Source organism: Pteropus alecto, unplaced genomic scaffold (genome assembly GCF_000325575.1).
Source record: "Pteropus alecto unplaced genomic scaffold, ASM32557v1 scaffold3, whole genome shotgun sequence".
Lineage (NCBI taxonomy): Eukaryota > Metazoa > Chordata > Mammalia > Chiroptera > Pteropodidae > Pteropus > Pteropus alecto.
The window spans coordinates 67,821,975-67,835,057 of record NW_006442484.1 but is presented as its reverse complement, the minus strand read 5'-3'; positions in this window follow the sequence as shown (position 1 = coordinate 67,835,057).

Genomic DNA, 13,083 nt, shown 5'->3' with positions numbered 1-13,083 from the left:
GAACTTCAACAAAGAGATAAAAAACATAAAAATGGAAATGAAAATTATAAAAGAGAACCAGTCAGAAATGAAGAACACGTTATCTGAGATGAAAAGTAGATTGGACGGAAAAAATAAAGTGAATAAAGAAGAGGATCAAATGACCTATATAAAGGATGGGAAAGCCAAGGACATGCAATAAGAATGGCAAGAAAAAAGAAGCCAAGACTATGATAATAATTTAAGGAGCCTATGGAATACTATTAAAGGTCAACATATCCGGGTCATCGGGGTACCTGAAGGAAAACAAGATGTTGAACAGCTATTTGAAAAAATAATGATGGAAAATTTCCCTAACCTGGTGAAGGAAATAAACACAAAACCCAAGATGCTCAGAGGGTCCCCAAATACAGGAACCCAAAGAAGCCCACACCAAGGCTCATCATAATTAAAATGCCAAAGGTTAAATACTAAGAGAGAATCTTAAAAGCAGCTAGAGAAAAGTGGATAGTTTCCTGCAAGGGAGTACCCATAAGATTGACAGCTGATTTCTCAAAAGAAACTTATGCAAGACAGAAGGGCTTGGCACAAATATTCAAAGTGATGAAGACCCAGGATCTACAACCAAGAATATTTTACCCAGCAAAACTATAATTTAGAATTGAAGGACAGACAAAGAGCTTCTCAGACAAAAATAAGCTAAAGGAATTTATTACCACCAAGCCAGTATCCAGTATTACAGGAAATGTTGGAGGGACTTTTAAAAAAAAAAAAAAAAAAGCATGTATCAAAAACAGGAATAAAGAATGCTAACAACTACATTCCTATCAATAAGTACCTCAAAGGGAAAAGAATTAAGTGCTCCAACTAAAAGACAGAGTGGACGAATGGATAAGAAAACAAGACCCCTACAAGCTGCCTACAAGAGACTCACTTCCGATTAAAAGACACCCACAGACTAAAAGGAAGGGGATGAAAAAAGATATTGCCTTGATGGACCTAGAAGATATTTAAGTCAGACAGAAAAAGATAAATACTATATGATTTCACTTATGTGGAATCTAGGGAACAAAAAGAACAAACTAATCAAAAAGAGACTCACAAATATAGGGGACAATTTGGTGACAGACAGAGGGGAGGGGGATGGGGGGCTGGGAGGATGGGATGAGAGGTTAAAGAAGTACAAATTGGTAGTTGATGGATGGTCACGGGGATGGGGAGCACAGCACAGGAATGCAATTAGCACTAATATGTTGGCTAGGTGGAGGGCCAGGGGAGGGAGGTAGCAATTGGGGGATCATTTTATGAACTATATAGATGTCTAACCAATGTACTGTATACTTGAAACTAATTAAAATAAATTAATTAATTTTAAAAAAAGGAGATAAAATGGCTCAGCCAGTAGATATTAACCAGTCTTCACCATCAATCACTTGAGATCTGAAAGACGGGCATGCAAATAGAGTAGCCACCATGTCAGAGATGGACACTACACAGGGGCCTGTTGTTTACCAAAGCCAATCTATGTACTATTACCTCTAACCTGAAAACAATAGAGAACATGTTTAACCTCTAGCTACAACATTGTCAGGATCCACTATGTGTTTGAGCTGAGCCCACGAGCCTCCTGAACAGCCCCCAGCCAATGACTGAGCCATCATCGCCCAGTATGGAACTCTTACGTTAGTCATCTTTATACTGGAGCTCCATTTTGGGCTGGCCCAGACTTTATCATACTGCACCATGGTCTGTGACTCTTCCTACCCAAAACTCCTTCTTCTTCCCTCTCCTTTCACAGGTGTCAGACATACACTGCATCTGAAGACTCTGCCTACTCCTGCTTACCCCTCTCTTTATGTTTTGGACAGCTATGTTTCACAATAAGTCTCTTGCATTTCTAACTCTATTCCAGTGTTTCTTCCTGAAGGACCTGAACTATTACAGGAGATAATTAAGTTTTTCTTACCAGTATAATAAAATTAACTTACATTTCCTGCCTCACCACAACCTCACCTACTTTACACCGTGAAATTCAAGCACTCATTAATGACTTCAATTTGTATTGTTAGTTACCATAATACAAAAGCCTAGAGCCATTCATTCATCCCTTCAACAATTATTTATTTAGTATCTACTCTGTGCTAGATATAGGTACTGAAAACACAGTAATAGAGAAACAAGAAAAAAAGTCCTTCTATTCACGGAACTTACTTTCTAATGGGACAAAAAGACAAAAAAGATAGACCACCAGAAAAATCATATCTGTACTATATTGCTTTTTTTTCTCCCTCAGTGGAACTGCCTTTCACAATATGACAGCACAAAAGATAGCCTCAGAATTTTTTTTATGAACCAATATAAGAAAGAGCTATATGTAAAATCTCTGCTGGGTTTTTTTGGTAGAACAACTAATCATAAAACCAATTTGGTCTATATTAGAAAAAGCACATCTTAAAAATGCACATATACTTTGTTCCAACTATTTCATTTCTAGGAATTTATCTCAAGAAAATAATCATGAATATTCAACGAGCTTTATCCATAGTAGTAGGAATAGTAGTTGCAGAGTTTCTATACTTGTAAAAAATAAACTGAAAACAACAACCCAGGACCATTTAAATAAGCATTTTATCATCCATGCAATGGAATACTGCACAGCCAATAAAAAGAATGTTGTAAAAAAACATGGCAAGGAAAGATGTTCATAGTATATTCAGTGGGAGGAAAAGCTAGTTACAAAACAATACTGCATATACCATTTACAGGATAATCTCATTAAAATGTGTATCTGGAAGAAAAAACACAAAAATACCAACTATTTTATTTCTGGATGGTAGAATTATGGATAATTTTCATTTTCTCAGTTTGCTTGTCTATGGTTTCAAAATATTCTACAATAAGCAGGTAAATTAATTTTATCTGCTACCTTAAATTTCTTAAAAGTTGTGTTTTCATTTTTGTTTTTGGTAAAAATAAAAAGTTGTGTTTTCATTTTTGTTTTTGGTCACTCAACATCTCTGACCTGAATATGAAAAAGCAAATTTTTCAAATGATTTTCAGGTAGTTGGAGGTGTTCTAGAAATAAATATTCTGATGGCCATAGCACTCCCCGCTCACAGAACTTTACCTGGGAAGCAGTTAAAAGTGTCCTGTGCACCCTAATAACTAGCTTAAATGAAAACTAGTCCCCAAACACAGTGTCCTCAGAAGCCCATGATACAGATGCACAGGTGCAGAATAGGCACATCAGAAATGCTGCTGAGAAATACAATGTTCCTTCAACATTTATTGATTATTGATTAAGTATAATTGATCTAGCTTCTCTATATCACGATTTTCTCCCATAAAAGAGGTCTTTTCCTCTCCGTTACCTCTCCTACTTAAGAAAATACACATGTGAACACATACACACTCACACGCTCATGGACTTCTGCAATGGCAATTTATTAGAGAGGAATTTTTAATGAAATTCAAGGAAGAGAGAAAAAAAATCCCTCTTTTGCATAAGCAGACAAAAGCTGCATGGGAATTGACAATAGCTCTTCCAGAATCTAAATGCTAGGGTTTGAATGTTAACATATATTTTATAAGTATATATTTTATGTATTTTTATATTACATAGACATATATATTAATGTGTAATAAATTATAAATTTTATAATTTGTTAAATTATATAGCCTATACTATTCATTAAATGTAAATTAATTTTATATATAATAATATAAACAAATCATTTATATATAATTTATTATATACAATTATATGTAATAATTTATATCATAGTATATGAATTATATATATATAATTTACGTATATGTATAATTTTTTCGAAGTGTTAATAATAAAAAAAAAGAAGAAGAAACAAGCTGCCACTTCAAGTGTAAACCCCTCAGTGAAGTTTCCTCAGGATTTTTTCTACTCAACTTTCAAAATTGAAAAAGAAAGTGACTCACACCCCACACCGAAGTCTTGAAAATTAACAGGTATCAAGGAGAAATAACTAAGATCTGAAGTTCAAAGTCTATGGGCTGAGTCCTACAGAGGAGAGAGGGCAAAGCCAGGGGAAGCAGGGCTCTGTAAAGCACACAGCAGAAAGGCAGCCAGGGCTAAGACTGGCTTACAGATTCAACTAGTAAAAACACACAAAGCCTTTTTAGATTTTAGACAGTTTATTATTTACATTAACAGCAAAAGAGTAGCCAGAACTCCAGCTCCCTGTTATCCATGACCCCCAAACAACAGGAACCAGAATATTGCAACACAAGCTGTGGGGCATCCCATTGCTGCAGAGCTAACTCTAGACTATACCTAGGTGTTTTTTATAGTCTGAAGCCATATTCTAAGGGGGCAAAGCAGAAAACTTCATGCCTTAGTAGTACCCCAAGGCCATGAGAAACTCAAGGGTGATGGCCTTGGACCAGATCTCTTATCCTCTTGTGTTATGGGAGAATAATAAGGCATTCTGCCAAAACTCATATTAGCTGTGGGTCAGGCCTTTGTCTGCACAATCTATGCAGTTTATATAAGGTTGCCAGGGTGCCATATGGGGTTGTTCTCCTACAGGCCTTATGTGGATTCTATTATCGTGAATCGTATGTAAAGACTCAGATAAAGTTTAGGAGTTCTGTGGATGTCTAGGTGCAAATGGCAGGAGGAAATGAATCACTCAACTAATCATATTCAGTAGGGGGAACCAGGAAGGCCCAGAGTCTCCTGGCCTAGGTATCATCTGAATATTAACAGTATGCTAACAAAACCAATTTTACTAATGGTCTTTCTCATCTCCAAGATAAGAAAGTCAGTGACTGGATTATAGGAATAATGATACCCATCCTAGAGAAGCTGTGAAGACTAAATTAGATAATATATAGTGCATAATATGTAGCAGATGCTCATCAAATGATAGTTCCCTTCATTCATTAATTTATGATTTAATTTAACATATACTTCTTGAAAACTTACTATCAGCCAGATATTAAGTCAGATGCTGCATAGATATTAGTGAATAAAGTAGACAAAACCCCATTCTCATGAAGTCTCCAAGATAGTAGGGAGATGGGCATACAATAAATATATATTTGTAAATTATATTTGCTAAGTGCTAAGCAGGAATATTACATATGACACTAGACATATTGTGGGACTCAAAATGTAATGCACACAATAACTATTACACCTTAAAGGAGGCTACATAACCTACGACAAGATATATAAGCTTTTATAGAAAAATATATGAAAACATTTTTAACTCCAAAATTTTTGTTTGGTTCTTTTTTCCAATTTCTCTTTGATAGTTCCTATTTATTGAAACATTGCTCTCATACTTTAATTCTTTAGACCTGGTTTCCTTTAGTTCTTTATGATATTAATATTTATTAATATTAATTTCTATATTTAAATTTTTTATCTATATTATGTATTTGACTGATCTAAGGTCTTGATCTACCCCTTAGGGGTAGTTTCTAAGACTGGCTTTTTCCTGTGTATAGGCCATAGTTTCCTGTTCCTTTGAAAATATTTTTAAAATTGTTATTAAAAACTGGACATTTTAGATAATATAATGTGACAACTCTGGAAATCAAATTTTCCTCACCCTTAGGATCTGTTATTACTGTTTTATTGTTGTTGCTGCTACTGTTTGTTACTTTAGTGACCTTCTGGACTAAATCTATAAATTATTTTTCTCTGTACTATACAGCCACTGAATTCTCTGCTCAATTAGCTTAGTGGTCAGCTAGTGATTGGTCAGAGATTTTCTTAAATGCCTTGAACTAATATATATTCTATTCTTTTCTGAGAAGCTCTATCTGTAGGTATGTTATGGCATGAACTTGACACTCAGGCAGTTTACAACTCTGCCTTAGCCATAACTTCCTGATTGTGGAGGGCCTCCAGTCAGCCAAATGTGAGAGGTTAGGGTCCTCTTGAGTCTTGCCCAGGAATGCACACAGCCTTGCACATTTGTAAAGTTTTTTAGATCCCCAGAAATATATGAGAGCTTTTCAAACTCATCTATGGACATCTCATTCCCAAGATCTGCCTTTTAAGTTTTGGTTAGGCTCCTGTTTGTCCCCACTGGTCTCACAGCTATAATGTTAAACAACTGTCACTGATTGTTTTCAATAAATGCCCTAATGATGGGGCTTTTCCACAGTTTAAATTCAAAGTCAAGACAAAATTAACAACGCTCATGGAACTTTTCCAGGGAGCTGCAAGACAGACCAAATAGTGTCAATGATCTAGAGATAGGACTTTCTGAGGAGTTCCATCCATGGTCTGCTCCCTCCAGTAGCTGCAAGGCTGCTGGTTTTCCCAGCTACAGGGATGCTGGAGAGAGGGTAATGGGAACAGGACAGGTTAAAAAGTCACAAAACTCACTGTTTTTTAATAAACATTCCTCATTTTATTGCATGCTTCATTTTATCAACGTCCAGAGTTCTAACAAAGTTGATTGTGATCACTTTTGCCAGTGTCCTTGTTTTTATAGAAGGGAAGATCTACAGAGGTCTTCATTCCATTATTCTAGAAACCCTCACCTCTTTTAGAATAAATTAGGCATGAGATGATGAAGTTCTACACTAGGTTAGTGGCCACAGGAGTAGAGATGACCAATGTTGGAGAAAATTTAAGTAAATATTTATTGCAACTTTGTATTAGGTTATAGTGGCCAAGAAAGAAATGAGGAGACAGAGATGATGCTGAGCCTACTGTGTTATTTTCCCTGACCCCACCGCAGGGTTGTTATGTTCATTCAGAGGCTGGGGCAATTCACGGACAGACTGGACTCTGCTTAAGGAATGGACTCTAATCCTTTACTTAGGATGAGCTCTCAATGCCTTCGCTTAAGATCATGCACTTGCATTTCAAGCATATATTTGAATGATTTCCATACAGTCTTATTGTGGTTGAGAAGGAAAAGAAAATGGCTTTGGCATGAATGCTAAGCCTTAAGTACTATATGATGTAAACCCTCTGTATGTCCAAGAGAAAGAAAGGTCATGTATTGAAAACTAAATCAGAAGTTTTTCCATTGGACAGGAGTTGAGGAAGGATATCAGCCTTCATGATCATTTCATGATCAATTCACAGAATCTATACTAAAAATACTTCAAGCACTTACTCTGTTATATAAAAGATCCATTGCCACAATATACCTCAGATAACTAAAAGGAATATGCATAGTCTCACCTTTGGGAAGTAAAATTAGCCGTTTTCATAATTGAAAAGGACATAGAAAAAAAGAATATGCCTATTTCAGAGTTTAAATTTACATAACTTAAGCCATATCATTTGGAAATGGTATAATCAACATTATCTGAGAAGCTAGTCATCCTTGATTAACACTTAAAATGAAGTAGCCATTTTTCTTCAAAAAATTCTCATCAACATCTTTAATTCAGCAGAAATCTTATACATTTTCTATTTGAGAAAAATTATCTCCAAATATAGGAATGTTTGTCTGAATCAGAGAAAGTGCCCTGTGGGGACCCATCCTTGGCTGTCCTGTGTGGGCTTTGTGCTTTTGTTCAGAAGCCTTCAGACATGGTTGCTTAAAAATAATCACATAACACATTCTTGCCACTTTCCCTAAAAAAATTCTCCCTCAAAAAAGGAAGGAAAGAGGGGAAGGAATATGGCTAAGATTGATGATCAAAAAGAACAGAAATTATTAAAAATTTTAATTTTTTGTAAAAAAGAAAGGAAGTGACTTGAAGGAAATATAACACTGTTAGCAACCTGGATGGAAACATGGATATTTACTAAATACTTTTTTCTTTATTTTATAAATCTCTCACAATAAATGATACAGATGGCATGCAGATGTGCAAAGGGGGACATCCAGAAGGGACAGCTGAAGGTGGGCAACACTAAGGTATGCCAGTTTCCAAGTTTCAGAGATGCAAAAATAAAAGGCATGTACCTACCTTCACAGTATTATATTCAAGTGGTAGACAAAGAAAGGAAATTTTCACAATGCTGTGATAGTGGTGAGCCAGAAAAGGCTTCCTGGGAGGTGACACCAGAACTGACATTAAGAATAAGGTCTGGGACCCATCGACTGATGAACAGATAAATAAAATGTGATGTAGCCGTACAGTGGAATATTACTTGGCAATAAAAAGTAAGAAAGTACTGATACGTGCTACAACATAGATGAACCTTAATAACATTATGCTAAGTGAAAGAAGCCAGTCACAAAAGGCCACACATCGCATGATTCGTTTTTATAAAATGGCCAGAACAGGCAAATCTTTAGAGACGGAACGTAGATCAGGGACTGCCAAGGACTGGGATGGGGGTAGGCTGGGGAAGTATGGTGGGGTGAGGCGGCGAGGCCAACTGTTAATGGGTAGGACTTGTTTCTTTTGGGTTTCAAATGCATAATGAATCAAATGAACTTAACTGCGTATTGACTGTTAATGCGCATCAAGTCTCATGGATGAAAATGTTCTAAAACTGACTGCGGTGGTAGTTGCACAACACTGTAAATATACTAAAACCATGAATAGTCTTCTTTAAATAGGTGAATTCTATCTCAATAAAGCTGTTATGTAAAAAATAAAATTTTTTAAGTGCTAATTTAAATGGATGATCTAAATAGACTAAAAATGGCCCAGCTATCATCAATTTTTAAAAGGACCACTTGATTATAATAGGAAATTTAGTTTTGTTTTTATTCTGCCATCATAACTATCTTCACGTTCAAAATGATCATGCAGTGCAGTTGAAGAAATGTCCTGCCTCTGAATGCCATCTGGCAGTTGCTACTGATTATACTGAGAAATTCAGGGTTATTGTGATGTTTCTCAAGACTGTCACACATCATCACGCCACATTTTACATTAGACTTGAGATTCTTTCTCTGTAGAAACAGAAAAGAAATTGTGTAACTGTGCTAGGTTACAAATGTGCTACTTCGCCCAGTAAGGAAACCTAAAGGTGATCAGTTAATAAGGATCAAGTGGTTTCTCTAATTTTATAGACATCAATGCTACCTCAAATATTCACTTAAATACATCTTAGATGTAAGAAGGCCACTGTGTAAAACTGCAGTAAGGAGCTACCATTTGGTACAGTGAAATAATCATGTTGGAACACATATTTTCAAGTAGTCATTCACCTAGTAAAACAGTTTTAACTCGATGGATGATAAATATCATTTATTTCATTATATGACTAGTAATAACTCTCCAAATAAAAATAAACCCCCTAATTTTCCAGTTCAAAAGAGCTGACAATATCTCAAAAACTAAACATCTGATGGATGTACCAACTTGTCCTTAGGAAGTCACTTCCATGCCGTGATAAGATGGGTAACAAAGTGAGTCTATGTAACACTCCATCTTAGTGCATCAAACCAACAAAAAAAGAGACGATTTTTAATAATGCAAACACAGGAAAACAATCCTTCTAGATAATGTTGAGAAATGCCTTGCAATGAGCCTCTGTGCATTAAGTTGAGGAATTTTTCTATGTCCAATAGCAGTATTTGTGTTATAGGTTTATTGATGATCTTTTGAAAGCAGAATTGTTACAAGTCCGCTAACTAAACACTATTAAAATTCTCTTTCACTCATTATCGGTTAATGAAAGGAAGCAAGAGACCTCTTTGGTTGATACTTATATCCTTGGCACCCATCAGAGGGCCAGGCACATAGTAGGGCTATAAGTAACATTTGTTAAATGTATGAATAAGCTACTGTCTTGTCTATAATGAGTTAGATGATAAAATTTTCACAATCACAATCATCTCAAAATTCAGTTGCAAAAAAATGTAACTATTTATTGCTAACTCACCCTCTATGACAGGCCCCCATTTCAGATTATGAAAAGGTTTTTTTTCTAAGATAAGGACAAAGACTGGATATCTTTAATCACCACTTTATTCAAACAGACATCACATGGTTGCTGTTATGATACACTGAGAAGTCCACAGAATTTCCCGTCCCCCACCCCCCGCCACATACACACACAAAAAGCATTAACTATAAAGAAACATCAGACGAACTCAAATTGAGGGACATTCCACAAAGAAACTGGTTTGTACACTTCAAAATGTCAAGTTATTAAATACAAAGAAAGGCTGAGGAACTGCTCCATACTGAAGGAAACCAGAATTATGACAGTGTGCGATGCTGGAGCAAAGGCTGAACCTACAGAGCACATTTTGGGACAATCTGTAAAATCTGAATAAGGTATGTGGAGTAGAAGGTTCTATCAGTGTTAATTATATCATATCAACGGTTTTGACAATGTGACAGTGGTTATGTAGGAGAGTAATTTTTAAAAAGAATGTTCACTATGACAAGTACCATCATCAACACTTCCTGTCTCTACAGCACGTGTAGCTTAGCATAACGGGCAACTTGGATACGATTCTCAGTTTGGTTACCTGAAGGCAATCCGTTGCAAAGAACTGAGAACACTAACATGTTGCCACTGAAAATGAGAATTCACAAAGCACACTAAAAAGAACCCCAAGATGGGCAGTAAAGGGAATGAGTCAAAGACAGAGGAAGCATAAAGCATTCAAGTATCAGATAAGAGCACTCAAAAAGGCAGATAGCTTGTTGGTCTTGGAACTGGGGTAGTAATCAAGGATAACAGGTATGAGGCAGAAACAGCCAGCCTCAAGCCTAACAGCTTTTATCATATTTGTTATTAGGAGACAGCAATCTGTCACCAGCTTCATTAAAAACTAATTATAAATACTATTAAGCAATCAAAAAGAACAAAATACTGATACAAACCACAACCTGAAAGACCCTCAAAAACGTTACAGTAAACGAAAAGAAGCCAGACACAAAACACCACGTTGTACGATGCCATTTACATGAAACATCCAGAAAAGGCTAAACTGTAAAGAGAAACAGAAGGTAACTGGTGACCTGGGGCTGGGGATGGGAATGGGGATTAACTGTGATCCTCATTTGATTATAGTAAATAACAACTCACTTTTAATCCCAAAATCGAGGCTCTATGCCTCAATTTTCTCATCTGCTATTTAGCAACAATTACAGTACCTAACTCATAAGGGCTCTTTGAAGATCAAATGAGATAATACAGGTTAAAAGCTTAGAACAATGCTTGGCACTTAGTAAGGGCTCAAGATGTACACATACACACACATACGTGTCCAGCTTAAAAACTTAAAAAATAAAAGGCATGTACAAAAACAACATGCATGTAATAAATTATAAACACAGAAAAAAAGTAAATTCATACTTATTTAAAGATTCTGCAAGAAACTATAGTTGATCCTAGACCTATTTCTTAATCAAGGGAAATAGTTCAAATTACAGAGAACTTTTTAAATATACATATAAAAAGAACAAAGGAAACATATTACATGTGTTATTTCCCTAATATTTAGGGCCTAAAGAAGTATAAGGAAATGTTGAGATTCTTCCTCAGCCCCTCATCTTCGTAAACTGACATTTTGATGTGTAATTCCCTAATTACATGATTTTTCAGCATTTTCCACATTTTCTTTCTTTCTTTCCACATTTCCATTATGGGAAAAAGAACTCTCATTTTATATTTTTACTCTAGTAATTTTTTATTATAAAGAGTAGGCTGCTGTTCATCTTAATAATATAATCCTGCACCAAAAAACCCCAGAAGTCACTACTACCAAGGCCAAAGGCACCTACCTCACCAACATATATACCTTCCTCCATGTTTTCTCATCCTTTATGACATATGTTAATGGTACTGGAGGCATCAAAGTTCCCTTCCCAGCAGGTGTCAAATGATGATACAGATATTGCCTCCTGAACTCAGTCCTGTTCACTAACTTTCAATACAGGTATACAAAGTGAAAAGATGCTAACCCACCACTCCACCATACAAATAAATAGTCATTTAATTTTAATCTTTGAAATAGCTACTCCATTGAACATAACCTGTATATCTTTGGTTAAACAGTATTTTCTCACCAGCATCAACATTTATATTCTCTTATTATCTCTAAGACCATTTATAAAATGAACTTCTGTTTTCATTATTCTCTAATTCCTTAAGTATTCCCAGAAAAAGTTCCTAACTTGAGAAAGTAGAGACAAATTTCATTATTTGATAAATTTTATCTTGATAACTTCGAAAACAAATTTACTCTTTAAATTGCATTATAAAAAATACATTAGTCTTCACATTAGTTTTACATGGAAATATATAATTGTTTGAATATTTAAATATAGTTTCTCTTTACCAAAAAAGTGTCACTCAAAGCCCTACTTACACAAATAATTTAAATGCACAAATGCAAAACACACTTTACACAATATTGTCCACATACTGTATAACTTGGGACAATTATAATAAAAATCTATGCAAGATACTGAACAAGTACAAGACTATTAAAATATTCATTGTGGCTGTAAATTCAATTTTCCACTATTAAAAGAAATTAATGCACTCTTGAATATACAAAAAACATCCAACTTTAATATAATCTGCAAATTAAGCCAAAATGTATCTTGACAAAGGGGCACATCTTATAACCTATCAAATTCTGAAAGTAATTCATTTCTAATTTAATGTAATTATAATTTTTACAATTTCAAGTTTTCAAGCTTGTCTAAAATAATGATTACAGAAATTTAGCAAGTAGTCCCAAAATGTTTTTTAAAACATCAGGACTGTATACTTTTATATTTTTAGTAATATAAATTTTAAATATAAACCTTTTCCTCTCAAAAAAAATGGAACCTAGAAGAGTTTCCAATGTGAAAAAGGCAGTAAATTTTTTAAGTTTTTGATCACTTGAATTATAAGAACTGTCCTCTTTGCATGATGTAATCACAACAGATATATCATAATTACATAGTACATTATTTCCATATGATCTCTTGCCTTTTAAACTTACACTAAAAGTATGCAGAATGCCTAACAGTACTTAAGGGAATTGTGTGTCTATTTCATAAAAAGAAAAGACACCAATACCCGCAAATAGAATATTTTATATATTAGCTACTTGTTTACTTTCCAATCAGTATGGCAGTATTCTTCCTAAATTAAAACTGGGGAATTACTTTAAACTAGTGACCTGTAGTGATATTTTAAGAAAGGAAATTAAAATGTTTGTATCTGAGGCAAGGTTA